Source organism: Lissotriton vulgaris, chromosome 2_1 (genome assembly GCF_964263255.1).
Source record: "Lissotriton vulgaris chromosome 2_1, aLisVul1.2, whole genome shotgun sequence".
Classification (NCBI taxonomy): Eukaryota; Metazoa; Chordata; class Amphibia; order Caudata; family Salamandridae; genus Lissotriton; species Lissotriton vulgaris.
The window spans coordinates 1252091714-1252110466 of NC_141687.1; the positions used below are offsets into that span (position 1 = coordinate 1252091714).

The 18753-nt window shown below is 45.8% G+C and overlaps 1 protein-coding gene across 1 annotated transcript in view; it reads right to left on the reverse strand.

Annotated features, from left to right (window-relative positions):
* The window catches only part of UBASH3B (ubiquitin associated and SH3 domain containing B), an 806096-nt gene that overhangs the window by 670633 nt on the left and 116710 nt on the right, over positions 1-18753 (reverse strand). The gene's annotated exons all lie outside the window — the stretch shown is intronic.

Consider the following 18753-nt stretch of genomic DNA (forward strand, 5'->3'; position numbering starts at 1 on the left):
TTAATTCGAACTTACAATAGTACAGTAATCAATAACACATCAGAACTTAATATCAATAAGGATGTCGAAATATTCAATCAATTCTCGTCCCCGCCCGCCATGTGCTTCAAAACTGCATACGTATCTCGTGATATCAAGGTTGTTCAACCAGTACACAACAAGGAGTTACGAGTCCCATTTATACCGGCGCCATTTTGGGCGAGGCCGGGCAGGTCCAGGATATAGTCAAAATGTCTCCACCAACCAGCGGTCGGACCAGAACCCCTTTCGGCAGTCAAAAAAGGTTCAGTTAAATGACAACAGAAGAGATAGGCAACAAGAACTAACAGTCAAAAGAGGGGAGGGCAAGATCTAAAGCCATTGTTCTACAAACTCTCAACCAGCCTTGGATGGAAAAATCCTGAAGAATGTACAAACTGAAAACCATTTTTTGTCTGTATAGCATCACCAGCAACGCTTGAGTCAGCTTTGTGTGAAGCCGCCATTTTGATTCAATCAATAGCGTCCCCCTGCACACATTCAGGGACCTGGTCGTGTCTTCAGGTCAAACGAATTGTGGGACAAGATGCAGAAAGGAAAAGGAAAAAAGTTCAGCCGGACCTCGGGAGCCCGCCGCCTATGTCATGGGCGATCTTTGGCCACACCAGGGCAATAGTGAAGCTGCAGCAGGTGCAAATAAGCTTCAGACAGTGTTACAAGCACTGCTCAGAACTCTCAACTATGGCACCCAACATCCAGGACTTGCCATCCGGATCTTGGCGCCTTGTGCTGGTTCCGACCTATTCACACATCGGTCGGCTAGTGACACCACCTCATAAGCCAACAGGGCACCCCACGCCGACTTTCGGCGCAGCATTGTAGGATGGCCACACCAGTGCGGCAACTTGCTGGACACCACCTCGGAGCCATTCGGATCTCGGCGCGTTGTGCTGCCTTCGGCTTACTGTAGCCGCAAGTGCGGACGCAACTCAGCTGGATAGCGAGTGAAACACCAAGGGGCGCCCCACTGCAGCCGAGGAGCCTCCATCTTGGGGGCGACGCACAGCATCACATTGCTTTCTCAAACAGCCCCCACTGACTGACGCGACCTCACAGGCCAACGGGGCGCCCCACGCCGACTTTTGGCGCAGCATTGTAGGATGGTCACACCAGTGCGGCAACTTGCTGAACACCACCTCGGTGCCATCAGGATCTTGGCGGGCTGTGCTGCCTTCGGCCTATTCGCACATCGGTCCGCTACTGACGCCGCCTCACGTGCCAACGGATGTTCTACGCTTTTTATACCAGAGCGTAACGTAAGCATAACAGGTCATGTGACTTGTTTATAAAACTTTTCATTGGTTCATTTTACTTTTGGTTTCCTAATGATAGAAGGCTTGATCATTTGACCTAAAAATAACACTTTTCATTGGATTAAAACATTTTTTTTTTCCCAAACGATGAAAGCCCCACCTTGTTTCTGGATGTTTCAGACTGAAGCTGGCGTCAGCATGAGAGCACCACCATCTCGTGGCTCCGTCGTGGTCATTCCGCGAGCAATCATGGCAGCCGCTCCCCACCGGAAGCCTGCAGGAGTCGGGGGCCCTCAAGACTTTTGTAAAATCTTCAAGGCTCAGGGGACATCCGAGTTCCAAGGTGTCCCAGGGCCAATTTAGTGGACCAGGCCCAAATCCGAAGAGCCGTCCGCTATTTTAAGAGTCCTGTAGCAGCCGCCTATCGCTGCACCGCAAGAGTGGGCGCAACTCAACTACATGGTGAGCAAGACGCTGTAGCCGCAAGAGCGGGCGATAACCAGCTGAATGGAGGATGAGGCACAGTGTAGCAAAAGCGGGCGGAATGGCAACTGAAACGGTAAAGGGGCGCCCCAGTACAGCAGACGAGCCTCCACCTGGGGAGGCCCGTTCACGCCGCCTCACCCCCCCCCCCGGGGCGCCCCACACCGTTTTTCGGAGCAGCATTGTAGGATGCCAAAACCAGTGCGGCAACTTACTGGACATCACCTGGTTGCCATCCACATCTCAGCGCGTTCTGCTGCCTTGGGACTATTCGCACAACAGACCGCTACTGACGAGGCCTCCCCCCGCACCACCCGGGACGCCCCACGCCGTTTTTCGGAGCTGCATTGTAGGATACCAAAAACCAGTGCGGCACCCAGGTAACATCACCTGGGTGCCGTCCAGAACTCAGCACGTTGTGCTGCCTTGGGACTATTCGCACAAAACACAGCTACTGACCATTGTTGCTTCTTTTTTTAAAAAATGTTTAAATGTATTTACTGTTTTTGTTGCGTTGTATATATTTATAAGTTATTAAAATGTTATAATCCTACTACTTTGTTGGAGTGCTATATATTTTTAATGTGACACATAATTGTAAAAACTTTGATGTACAAAGAGGCATCCCTGGAATCTTCCGCTTCAGGCTCGGACCCACACACCCTCACAGTGAGAATCCCCTCCCCAAGCACAATACAGGATGGTTATCAGATAGTAGGAACGCGTGTGGTGTGACGGATCTCATCGGTGGGTGGGGGCCTTGATCTACTGTAACTCCTTTGAAGAGGGGTGATTCTCTACAGCTGGGGCCATAAACTACACCTGCAGGACTAGGTGATAGCCTGGGACCGGCCTGGACAATCGGACACAGAGGAAGAGGAGTGTCAGAGGGTGCGGTAGTGAATCGGGTGAAAGGGAGGTGTCGGGCGGGCACAGGGTGTGATTCTCAGAGAAGAACAGCGCAGATGGGAGGAGGTTTCTGGCCCATGCATGAGAGAGAGAGCGGGGGTGACCAGTGCGTGGGGGAGATGCTTGCGAGGGTGGGAAGCCATGCTGAGGATCAGCGGCATGCAGAGAGTGGGTCTGGTCAAGGCAGCAAAAAAAAAAAACGCTCATGAACAGCGCAGATGGGAGGAGGTTTCTGGCCCATGCATGAGAGAGAGAGCGGGGGTGCAAGCAGCAACAAAAAAAAAACGCTCACGAACAGCGCAGATGGGAGGAGGTTTCTGGCCCATGCATGAGAGAGAGAGCGGGGGTGACCAGTGCGTGGGGGAGATGCTTGCGAGGGTGGGGAGCCATGCTGAGGATCGGCGGCGTGCAGAGAGTAGGTCTGGTCAAGGCATCTAAAATGGCTGCCGTGCTCAACAAAAGTGTGGCATTGCAAAAAAGGCAAGATGGCGCAGACAATGTTTATCAATAAGGAATAATTTATAACAATTATTTTTAACAAAATATTTACTCGCAGTGACAAAATGGCGGTCAACAGTTCCTGATTTCCATCGAATCGAACGTTAACAGACGTCATGCAGCAAAAAAAAAAAAACGCTCACGCACAGCCGCTGGAAGACATGTATCAACATATATGAGCCTCCTCAGCCACCCTAAGAAAACATAAGGGGTCAGTATACGTCTCCCGTACCCCCTTATACCTAGTAATTTAATTAAATCGAAACACAAAATGGCGAATTCACGTTTCGCTACCAGTTTGCGACCCGGTTCGCGAACCGAGAAGCGCTTCTACCGCGAAAAATCACATTTTTATTATTTGCCCCACGGGACCCTTTAATAACCCCAACATCATTCCTAGGGGGTCAAGAAGGATCTACCTTGCCCCCTTTCATTAAATTCCCCCTTCGTTTTTCTCCTCCTCTTGTCTCTCGATCCTACCGAGAGACAAGATGGCGGCCGCACCGGACTGTTTAGAATGTTGACAGACACCGGAGAGCCAATCAGCTTCGCTACGCAAAGCTCCGTTACGCATAATGTACGCAACCTGGTGCACTATCTGGGACGCTGTCACAGATATATCTGTTTTTTTAAACGTTAATTTCTCAAAATCCACTGGAGCACATATATTGAGACCCAGCAAAGGCACATCGGGCTAACAGTCCCTATAATTTTGCCAAGTTTCGTGTAAATCCATTCAGCCGTTCGAGCTAAAAGTGAGGCCAAAGGCCCTATGGAAAAATGAATGGGAAAAACGCGTTTTGGGACCCCCCTTTTTTCTCGGCCCCCCCTTGACGGAACCCCCCCAAATTTTCAGGGCCTGCTCAGAAACAAAATGTGCCATTTTCCTGATTCCGTCCACAAACGCCAAAGTTATTAGACATAGAATTTTCAAAAGTTCCATAGAGAAAAAATCCTAACTATATATACCTACTGGCGACCGCCAGTAGGTAATATATATATATATATATATATATGTATATATATATATACATACTCACTGAAAAAACACATTTAAAGGGATGTTATAGTTAGGCTCACATTCCACTCGTACAAAACCGGAGAATTTCAGCAGTTATAGTTAGCTGAGCTAACTATAACTTGCGATCCCGTAATGCACTGCTTATGACCTCACTTATTACATCACTCATGACAAGGCCAGTGACATCACTGATTACATGGCATCATTGCGAATATCGATGAAAAAAAAAGATTTTGAACACATAACTTGTGACATTAACACACCCATTTCTCAAACATGCGGTCAGAATATCTCCACCCTGACCCCTTATGTCAGCTTCACACAAATCTTCAGTCCCGGGAACCGTTCCCGGACAATAAAATGGCGTCCACAACTTTCTATTCAGGTTGCATCCAGCCAATCAAACCATTCATGTTGGCGCATGCATTCGCGATGCATCACTAAAATGTCACAAAATACCTGTGGCCAGAGCTATATCTATAATTTTCAACTTACTTTTCTCAAAAACCCCTGAACAGATTTACACCAAATAAGCAAAAGGCACTTCCTTGAACCAACATCTACCTCCCTGCCAAATTTTGTGCGTCTGTTCAGCTGTTACGTTGTAGGTGTGGCTAAAGGTTCCTATGGGAATTAACATTACAAATGCACCCATATTTCGTGCCCCAATTTCTCAGTATGCAAAAAACAATGGGGTAACCATTTGTCCCTCAGATCCTGGGTACATATGTAAAGAGCTACTAATGGTTCTTTCGGGTAAGAAGATTGCTTTTAAGGTCATGAAATCCTAATCATGTAGAACCAGTTTAATAAATAGCATGAATTTCTTCACAGATTGAATTGGAACACATAAGACAAACAATTTTCGCAGAGAAGTACATTTTTTACTTTTTCTCTTTTTCTCTATATATCATATATTCTTATGAGGCTGTCAAAATTCAAAAGACAAAGGTGACATAAAGTAGAATGAATAAAGTAACCAGGTGACATAAGTGAATAAGTGTCTTTTATACATTAGTGATACGAAAATTCACAAATATGTACAAATATATAAAGGGAACAATTGGGGTCCGGCCAAATCTGTTAAAAATGCTTTTCCTAGGCAAACTAGGTCCTGACTATAACTACCTACTGGCGACTGTCAGTACAACAGTAGGATATATATATCGTCAACCGGCTGCAAAGTTATTTGGAAAAGAAAAAACGCTTTTCCTATGGAAACTAGGTCCTAACTATAACTATCTACTGGTGACTGCCAGTAGATAATATATCTATACATATATATATATATATATATATATATATATATATATATATATATATATATATATATATATATATATATATATATATATATATATATATATATATATATATATATATATATATATATATATATATATATATTATCTACTGGCAGTCGCCAGTAGATAGTTATGGTCCTAACTATAACTTGTTTTACTTCAGCCTGTGGGCAGTTCACTTTTTATTGAGTTATGTGAATTGCTGGTGTTGCTATTAGGACGTGTCTCTTCGAGTCCGTCCTTTGTGTTGTTCTATCAACATGTGTGAGGTAGACGCAGGCCCTAGGACATGGTTTTTTAGAGTCAGTTTTCTGTGTTGATGGAGCTTGACGCATGACGTCAGTGCGTTTACACGGCATTATACTCCCAGTGTGGAGCCGTCCTTCGCCTGTTTGTTTGGACGGATGCCGATCTCTTGTACTGAGGACTTGGACTGAGTGATGGGGATTCCCTTGAGAGGTACGGAATGAGGGTGTAAGACCGGGAGTATTATTTAATGGGAGCGCCAGTCTAAGTAAGACTGGGAGTATTATTTAATGGGAGCGCCAGTCTAAATGTGGAGTTATACCTGGTGCACATTGTAATCTGTGTGCGATTAGGGAACAAGTGTATTCTGAGTCTGGGCTCCCTTTTATCTTTTGACAGGAGAAGGAGAGCCGCTATACTTTTGAAAATTGAGGAGTGACTCTGTGGATGTTGTAGTGGGTACTAAAGGACTGTGTCCTTTCAGGTATATTGTGCTTTTTGATTTTGGACTCCTCTGTCCCACATTAGTGTGCTGGAGCTTTTTACATTGTTTGAAGGCCGATTAGAACTGGGTATTTGTTGTTGTTTTAGACATATAGTGAACTAACAGATTGAGTGGCCGTGGTGACCTTTCCCTGTAATTCAGGGATTGGAGAGTGCTTTCTTCGCTGCTATTGAAGGTACTTGTGTGCCTCAGTGTGGTTACTGTTACTGTGTCTGTGGTATTGTTTGGATACATTTGGGTCTCTGTGGAGTGTGTTGTTCCACCATTAGGCTCTTGCATGTTTTCGCACTTCAAGGGTCTTTATTCATTATGTTCTTAATAATTTCCATTTGGTCTTTTGCTTGAGGTCTCTTTTAGTTTCCACCTTTGACTGCAGCATCACTTGACTTTTCTGGCACTGCATGGTCACATAGGGGATAGTGCAATATGGGTAGAATTGATTGTTGTGTTAAATGATTATTATTATTGTTTTAGTGACCTTATACCCTTGTCCTGATGAAGCCTATAGAAATGATTGGCTGAAACGCGACTGCGGCTGCATCAACACTTTGATGAGGAGTCCCTTAAGTGTTGAGTTCCAAAACAAGATCTAAGCGCCTTCAAAAATAATTAGTTAGGGGGTTACACTTCTGGCGCTGTTAGGACGTTCTCTAAGCGTAGTACTTTGAGTTAGGAGTGTACACAGTGAGAATTTTTTGCTTACTTAGGGTATATATATATATATTTTTTTCTGTATAAAATATTTTTGGATTGTGTATGTATTGTAGATGTTGTATATGTGGTGCATATAATATATGGTGTATTGTATAAAGAGATGGGTGCCCTACCCCGTCTTTTGACACGTATATTCTTTCTTAACTTATGGATATATAGGATATGTAAATACTACATTGAACATCAGGGTAGTTAGTTGTAGCTTGTATGCAAATAAATTTTGATTTGATCCCTCTGTACTTCTCTTGTTTATATACATCTTTGATGTCTCTTGCTCATGTATAGGAGGGTGATTTGGGAATAACCCCTTTTTTGAGTCTTGCAGGCACTAACTCATGGCAAATACAGAGGAGGTCATGCTCATTACAGGGGTACCCTAACGCGTAGTGTTCCCTAGTGAATGTAAGTGTTTTCACTGTATGGTTAGTCAGAGTTAGTTATCACCAGTACCCGTCACTAAAAGGTTGGAGACAAAGGAGGACTTTCTGCTCCTCTGTTGGTTCTTTCTGCACATCTCTTGCTTCTTCCTGCACTTTTCTTCATCTTTCTGGACTTCTATTGCCTCTTTCTGCATTTGTTTTGCTTATTGCTGCACCTTTCTTCCTCTTTCTTGAATGTCCTAACTTTGTAGGCATAGTTAGAAACTAGCATTTAAAAAAACATTGAAATTCACTGAAAAAAAAACATAGTTTTCAGGCACGTTATAGTTAGAAATTAACATTAAAAAAAAACTTAGAAATTCACTGAAAAAACCATAGGTTTCAGGAACCTTATAGTTAGTTGAACATTTCCTCATACAAAACCATAGAAATTCCCCCGTAATAGTTAGTTCAGCTAACTATAACTCATGCACCCGCAATGCACCGCTGATGACGTCACATATTTTATCCTTCATGACATGGTCAGTGACATCACTGATGACATCTCAAATGACATCACTGATGACATCATCCACGTGAAAATCTGATCCAACTCCTCACAACCACTGTACCAGTTACTACATACAAACTCACTGATTCCTAAATATACATACACATCCACTCATTCACCCATAGAATCACTCATAGATGTAATTACTCATCAATACAACACTATCATAAGCACCCATACATCTATACAGACACTCACACACCACCACTCAGCCAGAGTTACTCACACACCTAGTCAGTCATGCAAAGAATCAATCACACTTCCATTTACTGACAGATACAGTTATACACACACCACATCAGTTATTGAAACAGAAACAAATGCATATTTACTCTTTTCTACAATCACTGATACAAGTACACACTCATCCATAGAGCCACTCTCACAATCACTGACTCTCATGTATTTCACATACACCCGCTTTTATATGTGTAGTTACTTGGACATATAACATTGAGACATCCATTCTCTCACCAACACACCATACACACATTCACACTCATACAGCTGTTTCCACATGCACTCTTGAACCCGTACACACAGTGAATCAACCACTCAAACATCCATGCACAGACTCACACATCTGCCAAGTACCCACACACATCCCAAGCCACCCATACAGATACTCAGACAACCAATCAATACCCATATAGATCCTCATTTAGCATCTTACCAATCCATGCAACCACTTACACACCAACTGACAAACTAAACTGTGTGAATGTCTGTATCAGTCACTAACCTGTGCATTCAGTAAGACACATGTAATCACTCACTTAAACAGTCAGTCACACACCTACTAAATCCTCCAACCAGACACTTATACACCCACTCATTCTTCAATAAACCTTGGCATATATACATAATACATATTTAAACTTTATAGAAACACACATTCACTGGATGATGTCATCAGTGATGTCACTGACCATGTCATGAATGATGTAATATGTGACGTCATCAGCAGTGCATTGCGGGGGCGTGAGTTATAGTTAGCTGAACTAACTATAACGAGAGAATTTCTATGGTTTTGTACGAGTGAAATGTCCAACTAACTATAACGTCCCTGAAACATATGTTTTTTTCAGTGAATATACATATATATACAGAAGCACCGCTGCGATACCCAAGCGGGTCCGCCTCATTTGCACTGGCATGACGTTGCGGAGCTGGGGGAGCCTTCGTGATTAAGGCGCCTTTCAAGAACTTTGGTTGTTCCACCATGAACTTTGTAAATATTTTAGAGGCAAGGCCCACTTGGGTTGTAAGACTACCAGGCCCACAATGCAAGTTTGTACTCTCCTGATTTGCATTTTTGGAAATAAAAGAGGGGCTTTACTAGTAAACTTGTTGTTTGCCTCGCATTATCTACAAACTGCCCAGAGATAGAAAGGGATTTTGAAACGCATTGGCAGTAACAGCGTGGGGAGAGGCACTATAAGCGCTGCCTTCTTGTTTGGCTTACCCCCAGCGAGTGCCTCCCACAGAAGCGGCAACCTTCTTTTTTCAGATAAAGTGGCCAAGCCCAGGTCACGGGAAGCACCACTGCGATGCGGGTCTGCCGCATTTGCACTGGCATGACATTGCAGAGCTGGGGGAGCCTTCGTGATTAAGGTGCCTTTCAAGAACTTTGGTTGTCCCACCATGAACTTTGTAAATATTTTAGAGGCAAGGCCCACTTGGGTTGTAAGACTACCTGGCCCACAATGCAAGTTTGTACTCTCCTGATTTGCATTTTTGGAAATAAAAGAGGGGCTTTACTGGTAAACTTGTTGTTTGCCTCGCATTATCTACAAACTGCCCAGAGATAGAAAGGGATTTCGAAACGCATTGGCAGTAACAGCGTGGGGAGAGGCACTATAAGCGCTGCCTTCTTGTTTGGCTTACCCCCAGCGAGTGCCTCCCACAGAAGCAGCAACCTTCTTTTTTCAGATAAAGTGGCCAAGCCCAGGTCACGGGAAGCACCACTGCGATACCCAAGCGGGTCCGCCGCATTTGCACTGGCATGACATTGCAGAGCTGGGGGAGCCTTCGTGATTAAGGTGCCTTTCAAGAACTTTGGTTGTCCCACCATGAACTTTGTAAATATTTCGGAGGCAACGCCCACTTGGGTTGTAAGACTACCAGGCCCACAATTCAAGTTTGTACTTACCTGATTTGCATTTTTGGAAATAAAAGAGGGGCTATTATGTTGAACTTTTTGTTTGCCTCGCATTATCTACAAACTGCCCAGAGGAAAAAAGGGATTTCGAAATGCGTTGGCAGTAACAGCTTGGGTAGAGGCTCTGTAAGCGCTGCCTTCTTGTTTGGCTTACCCCCAGCGAGTGCCTCCCACAGAAGCGGCAAACTTCTTTTTTCAAACATATATATATACATATATTTTGTCCTTTTTATTATTTTGGTCTTTGGCCCAATGAAATGGATTAATGAAAAAGATTCACATTCGGGTTATAGCCCACGGACTATCGTTATTCACTGGTTTGCCAAGTTGCTTTATGGGATATGTGCTCCTGTGGGGATAAGAGCATGCACCTTGTGGCTATCCTTCATGTTGGAAATTCACATTTGTTTTCAGTATGGCCCCGGGATGCGGATGCAATCAATATGTCCCACTGCTTCTTGTGGCTCTTAGTTTGGTTGATGTGAATACAATAGAGTACATGAGAACATTGCTCCCTTAGCAGAAGACAAAGGTCGAACACTGGTAAACCCATGTCCTAGCTTCTCCGAACATTCCGGGTGAGAGGCTGTCTCGTTCCATCACTTTGGTGATATTATGCAGCACGTTTTTTTTACGTTTTTATTATGCGTTTATTTTCTTTGTTATGGATCTAAGCCAATGTTTTTGAGAGATATATACTGTATATACTTGAGATATTCCCATTTAGGCGGGTGACATTCACATTGTTTGTATATGCACGTTTATAAGCTCATTGAGTGCAGTGTCACATTACGTTGGCTGGTTCCGCATTAACCATGAGGTAAATATATCAATCAATTTGCTGTACTGTGCAACTTTTAAAACATTGTATTAGGCCTATCAGCCATATTGCCTGTGTTTATGTAAATAGAACAGTTAACATTGCATTGGGTCCACATTAGTGCATTATTTTAAGGCAACAGTATTTTTTCCATGTCTATCTGTGCCTTTAATGGGAAGGGCTATATATACTTACATAGTTTTGGCACCAATTAGATTGACAAAGGCTTCTGCGAAGCGGAAACTCGTCTCTCTGATCTCTGGGTTGTGGGAGACCCAGAAAAATAAAGGTGCTGTATTCCAACAGCTTTGTGTATGTGTCTTGGTTGATATATATTTATAAAGCGATTGGAAATGCCTGTAAGCTGTCATGTGATCAAGGGAGGGATCTCCCGAAACATGTTATGGCGGCATTCCTCCCATCTGGTTCTGTTAGCCTCTTTACAGTTCTATTCCCCTTTCTCCTGCAATTAATACCATGACCCGACGCGTTTCGAGGCCACTCCGCCTCGTCTTCATGGGGTCTGTATACGGAGCCAAGTACAATTTCACCCCTGCAATCTCTTAATTTATATATATAATTTTTTTTCAGCCCCTTGCTGGATGGCCATGTTGTTTGTCCCAGTTGTCCCTTCCCTCTTAGTTCAATGCATTTTCTTCTAACTTATGTTTGTACATTCCCAGTAGCATTTCAGTCTATTTCTTCTGTTTTCATTCAGCACTTCATGGGAGTGAAAGTGTTTTTTTGTTGTCTCTCCATGTGCAGTATTCTAAACCCCTTACCCCAGCACACCTCTCACTCTATGTGTTGTGTTCCCCACAACTTGTTGCTTACTTCTCCTACCCCCCTCCACTCATTTAGGTTTTTGTTTAATATTCCCCCTCCTCTGACGCTCCCCGGCTCTTCCTCATTTGGCACCCATTTCTCCCATTTTCTTTTCAAGATCACTGCCACCACGATGATGCAATGCCAGGCTATGGGGCACAGTCGCAGTCATCTTGAAAGTTATAGAAAACAGCATTTTCCAAGCTTTTGGAAAAGCTTATCGCTTAACTCATGCTCTAGCCTGCTTTTAACACTGACACCAGGCCTGCTGTCTAACATTTCTTTCATCTACCTATTGAGAAAAGTTATTTTTACTTTATTTATTGTGGTGGTACCTGTGCATGTCACCTTTCTTTTGTTTTTTTTGGATGCATTAATTTGTCCCAGGTGATTTTGTGACCATGCTTTCTTCTATCTACCCTTGTGTTGTGTCAAGCAATACTTTTGTTTGGTCGGAGTTGATGTCTTATGGGATCAGCTTCTCTTCAATAATTTCTTCAACTAAAGGTAAATGACGAGGACAAGGAACCCAGAATGCATCCCTCCTGTAATACTTCATAACCCCAAATAATCTGGGTGGCCAGAAAACAGACTTAGGAATAACTTGACCTATGTGCAAAGAAAGATATTTATTTAGGATGAAAGCCCACACCCACCCTAAGATGGCATGCTTTATCATAGGGTTTCTCCTCACATTGCTCAGATGCATATAGAAATGTGGGCTACAACCCTGAAATTTGCGCAACTCTGAGAAGTCCTGTCTCTGGCAGCAGCGGCCGCTCCCCCATGCTTCCCTGGCCATCGAATACCGTAGCGCTGGGCTGCTTGGTAACGTTCTTTGCTTTGCTCTGACATTGGAATACGTAGCGCTTTGACATAATCATAGTAGCGCTTGGCTGCTTTGTGACCTAGAATACTCTGCTTGCACATTCCAAAACGCAGCGCTTTTGCCGAGATATCGCAGCGCTGGGCTGCTTAATAACATTGGAATTGTTTTTGTGCTTACCAATAAGCGTAGCGCTTACTGCATACTCGCAGCGCGTTGTAAGTGGTGCCTGGGTCTTGATGCTCTGATCGCACTTCCACTCTGTGTGCGAGCCGAATCTCTGTTGGGTGTTCGTGGTGGCTTATTGTAGGAGCGCTTTAATCTGAATTTAATTAGAGCTCCGCTTTGGTTGCTGTTGCTGTGTGGATCCCTGCCTGCTTGCTGACACGCATTCGCCCAGTGTTTTCGTTTGTTTTTGCCGCCATCTTGTGACGGTGCCTCCCGGCCCGTAGCTCTGCCTCGCTCCCGCCCCCCAGCTGACCCTCCCTCGCCCCTCCCCCTCCACTATCCACATATGACTGATGTCTCTACGTGCAGCGTTCACGCGCAGCGGTCGCGCCCCAGTTGCGCCGAAGGTGCGCCAAAGGTAAGCCCGTCTACGCCCGTCCGCGCCTGGCCCGCGCCCAGCGCCAGACCCCCTGGTTCCCGGAATGCCCAGCCCACTCGCATCACTTACGATGCCACCACCCTCCTAGCCCTTAACCCCGGCCGCTCCCCCAACTGCGTCCAAGCCGCTCCTGGACACAACCATGGACCCTTCTCATGCAACTCCTGCAAGTTCGACGGCACCAAAACCAACTCCTCATCCACCAACACCAATCAGAGACCTGACACCAACCACCTAAAATGCATCCTGCTCAACACCCGCTCGATCCACAGACACGCCATCTACCTCTGGAATCTACTAGACACCATCTCACCGGACGTCGCCTTTCTAACAGAAACATGGATGAACGCCTCCTCAGCCCCAGACATCACCATTGCCATCCCGGAAGGATACAAGATCATCCGTAAAGACCGCGTCAAGCACACAGGAGGAGGCATCGCCATCGTCCATAAGAATTCCATCCGCATCTCAACCAGTTCAGACGTCAACCTTGCCAGCGCCGAGCACCTTCACTTCCAGATCCACACCGACCCCAAGACCACTATCAGAGGCACCCTCCTCTACCGGCCCCCGGGACCCCGTGCACAATTCAATGACGACATCGCTGACTTCATCACCCCACACGCCCTCCCCTCCGAGGACTACATCCTATTGGGAGACCTCAATTTTCACCTGGAAAAGAGCAATGACAACAGCGCCACCACCCTCCTGGACAGCCTCGCCAACCTCGGACTCAATCAACTTGTCACTTCCCCCACCCACATTGCAGGTCACACACTCGACCCTATCTTCACCTCCAGCAAACATGTCTCCTTCAGCCACACCACAGCTCTTCATTGGACGGACCACAGCTGCGTTCACTTTATCTAAAATAAGACCACAATCCACAACCACCCTCAACCCACCCTGCGTAGAAACTGGAACAAACTCACCGCCAACCAGATCTCCTCATCGCTCCTTCAAAACCCTCCTGTCCACTCTTCAAACCCCGACCAAGCAGCCACTAACTTCACCCAATGGCTATCCAACAGCGCCGACATCCTAGCACTGTTGAAAAAACGTCAAACCAAGCTAGGCAGGAAAAACGCCTCCTGGTTCAACGATGATCTTAAGAAATCCAAGAAACTCTGTCGCTCCCTCGAGAAGGCCTGGAAAAAAGACCCAAACACCAGCACCAAGGACGCCTTCAAAAACGCCACCCACATACACCACCAACTAATCCGGTCTGCCAAGAAAGCCGCTTTCAAAGACCGACTAGATAACAACGCCCACAACAGCAAGGAATTATTCAACATCCTCAAAGAATTTACCAACCCATCAGCCAACTCCAACGACATCACCCCCTCCCAAGCCCTATGCAACTCCCTCGCTTCCTTCTTCCACAACAAAATCGCAGACATTCACAACAGCTTCGACAACCGACCCGGAGACCAACCCACTCAACCTACTGCAGGACCTTCACCCCCCTTGAACATCCTTAACTACTGGAACCCAATCTCAACTGAGGACACCATCCGCCTGATGAACTCCATCCACTCAGGATCCCCAACTGACCCATGCCCTCACCACATCTTCAACAAAGCAGACTCCATCATAGCTCCACACCTCCGAGACGTCATCAACTGCTCCCTCAACTCCGCCACCTTCCCGGAAAGCTGGAAAGACGCAGAACTCAGCGCCCTTCTGAAAAAACCCACAGCTGACCCCACCGAACTCAAAAACTACCGCCCCATCTCGCTTCTTCCTTTCCCGGCCAAAGTCATCGAGAAAGCTGTCAACAACCAGCTCGCCACCTTCCTCGAAAGCAACAAATCCCTCGACCCCTCACAGTCCGGTTTCCGTGCCAAACACAGCACTGAGACCGCACTCATCGCAGCAACAGACGACATCCGAACTCTATTGGACAATGGAGACACAGTCGCGCTCATCCTCCTCGACCTCTCCGCAGCCTTCGACACAGTCTGTCATAGCACCCTATTACAGCGCCTGAGAAACATCGGAATCCAAGGAAAAGGACTGGAATGGATCACCTCATTCCTTACCGGAAGAACTCAGAGAGTCCGGCTCCCTCCATTCAAGTCAGAGGCCTCTGAAGTCATCTGCGGCGTGCCAAAAGGATCCTCACTCAGCCCCACCCTCTTCAACGTATACATGAGCCCCCTCGCAGCCATCGCACGCCAACACAACCTCAACATCATCTCCTACGCTGACGACACTCAACTGATCCTCTCACTCACCAAAGACCCTAACACCGCCAAAAACAACTTACACGAAGGAATGAAAGAAGTAGCCGAATGGATGAAGCACAGCCGTCTGAAACTTAACTCGGACAAAACAGAAGTCCTCATCTTAGGCACCTCCCCCTCCGCCTGGGATGACTCTTGGTGGCCAGAGGCCCTTGGAAAAGCACCCATCCCGACGGACCACGCACGAAACCTGGGCGTCATTCTGGACTCCTCACTTTCGATGACCAGACAAGTCAACGCCGTCTCATCATCTTGCTTCAACATTCTTCGCATGCTCAAAAAGACTTTTCGCTGGATCCCCACCGAAACTAGAAAAACGGTTACTCACGCACTGGTCACGAGCCGCCTGGACTATGGAAACACCCTATACGCCGGTACCTCCGCAAAACTCCAGAAAAAACTCCAACGCATCCAGAACGCTTCAGCCAGGATCAAACTAGACATCCAGCGTAAAGAACACATCTCTGGTCACCTGAAAAACCTCCACTGGCTCCCCGTAAATAAGAGGATTACCTTCCGCCTCTTAACCCACGCACACAAAGCACTTTACGAACTTGGACCCGAATGCCTCAACACACGACTGTCCTTCTACACCCCCTCCCGTCAGCTACGATCCTCCAACCAAGCCCTTGCCACTGTACCTTGCATCAACAAAGCCACCATGGGAGGTAGATCCTTCTCCTACCTGGCAGCTAAAACCTGGAACTCTCTCCCCACTCACCTACGCCTTACTCAGAACCACATAGCATTCAGAAAACAACTTAAAACTTGGATATTCGACAAGTAACTCCCCCCCCCCCTCCTCAAGCGCCTTGAGACCCTATGGGTATGTAGCGCGCTATATAAATCTTGACTTGACTTGACTTGACTTGTGTTCTAGCAGATGTACCGTAAAGAATAAGGGTGGAAAAACAGTAGGGAAATACATAAAAGAGACTAAAATTACCTAATGGTGGGCTATGAAGTTTATGTGTGTGCCCAGTGTATATATTAAAAATGCAGGAGAAATGTTCAAATCTGTTCAATAGTCGATATGTTTCTCCTCATAGAAAGTTGCCCCGCAAAGGCCAAGGCTCTTTCATGAGAACAGTAAACCTCTCTGTTTGCATGTGGGCCAGTTATGAATACATATGTATCATATATTGCTAAATGAGTCAAAATGTACTTGACCCAATAAATGAGTTATTCTGCCCTCAACACACTGATCAGACTGAAGCCACATCAGGTTTTTCCAGCTCCCGTGTTAAAATCCATACCATGTACCCAATGTGCGATAACACTTTCTATGTGGCACTTTTAACAGGAATGTTTCTGATGCAAATCCAATGTTCCACATGCTGATGGAAAGAGACCTGGAACTTGTACATGCTTTGTACCCACTTTACGACAACAATTTCTATTTGGCACTTTTAACAGGAATGTGTCTGATACAAATCCAATCTTTCCATGCTGATGGGAGAAGACCTGGAATTTGTACATGTTTTGCAAGTTGGTTTGGTCACAGAGGTAATCTATGTCTTACCATATGTTATGTTATGTTATGTTTTTCTTATGTATCTCATACCACGCGCAGATACTCCGAGAAGTTCCCGGCGCAAGGCCAAAGAGAGATGGAATAGATACAGAGAAGTGAGGTTAAATTAGTCAAACAGGTAGGTCTTAAGTTTTTTTTTAAAAGACCACAATCCTGAATACTGCGGAGAGCCAGCGGAAGTGAGTTCCAGATCGTAGCCGCTCTAACAGCAAGTGAGCTGCCCCCCATTCTTGTAAGCTGAAAACGAGGTGTATGGACCAGGAACTGAGATGGTGATCAATGGTGTCTGGCGGGGGTGTAAACCAGGAACCTTTCCTGGAGGTAAGAAAGACCAAGGGCATACAGAGCACGATGGGCCGGAGTCAATGCTTTAAACTTGACTCCAATGGCCACCGGCAGCCAATGGAGTTGATGCAGATACTGCCGAACACTGCTTCTCATTGTGATGTCTCGCAGCAGCATTCTGGTCTGGCTGCAGATTCCGAAGAAGATTGTCAGGAAAGCCGATATACAGAGTATTCGCATAGTCGAGTCGAGAGAGTATCAAGGCCCAAACCACTGTTTCCTTAGCTGCTCTAGGGAGAAACTGGAGACATTTCTTGAGGGTTTTAAGTAGCCCGAAGCAGGTCCCCATCACCTTCTTTATCTGGATAGAGAAGGATAGATTTTTCTCAAACCAGACTCCCAGATTCTTTGCAGGTTGCCCTGAGGAGGCAGGCACGGGAAACTCAGCTGGCCATGGAGATTCTCGAAACTGTGGAGGAAGGTCCCATACAGGAGAATTTCTGACTTCTCCTCGCTGCATTTAAGCTGTGCTGAGGAGAGCCATTGAAAAAATGCTGCCAAACAGCTTTTTGCCAAGAACGTAGAGCACTCAGATTTTCCTCAACTAAGCAGCAACTGGGTATCGACTGCATATGCTATGATTTTGGCCCCCGGTTCTTCAGCCAAATAGATCAAAGCGGTAACATAAAGATCAAAGAGAAGGGGGCTCAAAGAGGACCCCTGCGGCACCCCAGTGGTCACCTTCTGCAGCCTGGAGGTGAACGGGGGAAGCCAAACCTGTTGTGTACGTCCCTCCAAAAAAGATTTTAACCAGCTCAAAGCAACACCTGATATCCCCACTCTCGCAAGGCGTATAAGCAACAGCGAGTGGGGGACCGTATCGAATGCTGCCGAGAGGTTCAACAAAACGAGAGCAGCCCTTCCACCAGCATCCAGACACTCCTGAATAGCTTTTGGGACTTCCACCAAGGCTGATTCAGTGCTATGGGAGGCTCTGAATCCGGATTGAGCTGGATGAAGCAGGCTTGCATCCTCCACAAAATCTGAAAGTTGTTTATTCACCACCTTTTCACAGGCCTAAGCCATGATAGGTAAGAGTGAAATAGGGCGGTAATTAGCTGGAATCAGCGGATCCAGTGTGGGTTTCTTTAAGAAGGGCAAGATCTTGGCCTGCTTCCATAATGAAGGAACATGAGCCTCCTGGAGGGAGAGATTAATACATTTGCTGACTTCCGGGTTCACGTCTCAGCGACTGAGGCAAGTATCCTGGCAGCCCAGGGATCAGACAGAGAGCCTGACTTCAGAACCTTGAGGATCTTCAGTGACTCAGGGTGTTCTAGAAATGTGTTATCCAAAGCCAGTAGGTCAGCTTTTCAGAGCCAGGAAATATTGACTTTGCTAATGCTTGTTTAATTGTATTGTTTTAGCAATGCTAGTTTAATAATTTAACATAAGTTGAATCACTTTCCAACTTCACACACTCCTACACTAAATAACTGAACTGATAGCTTTGACTATAAAAAGATGACTTGTCTATGTCTGGAATG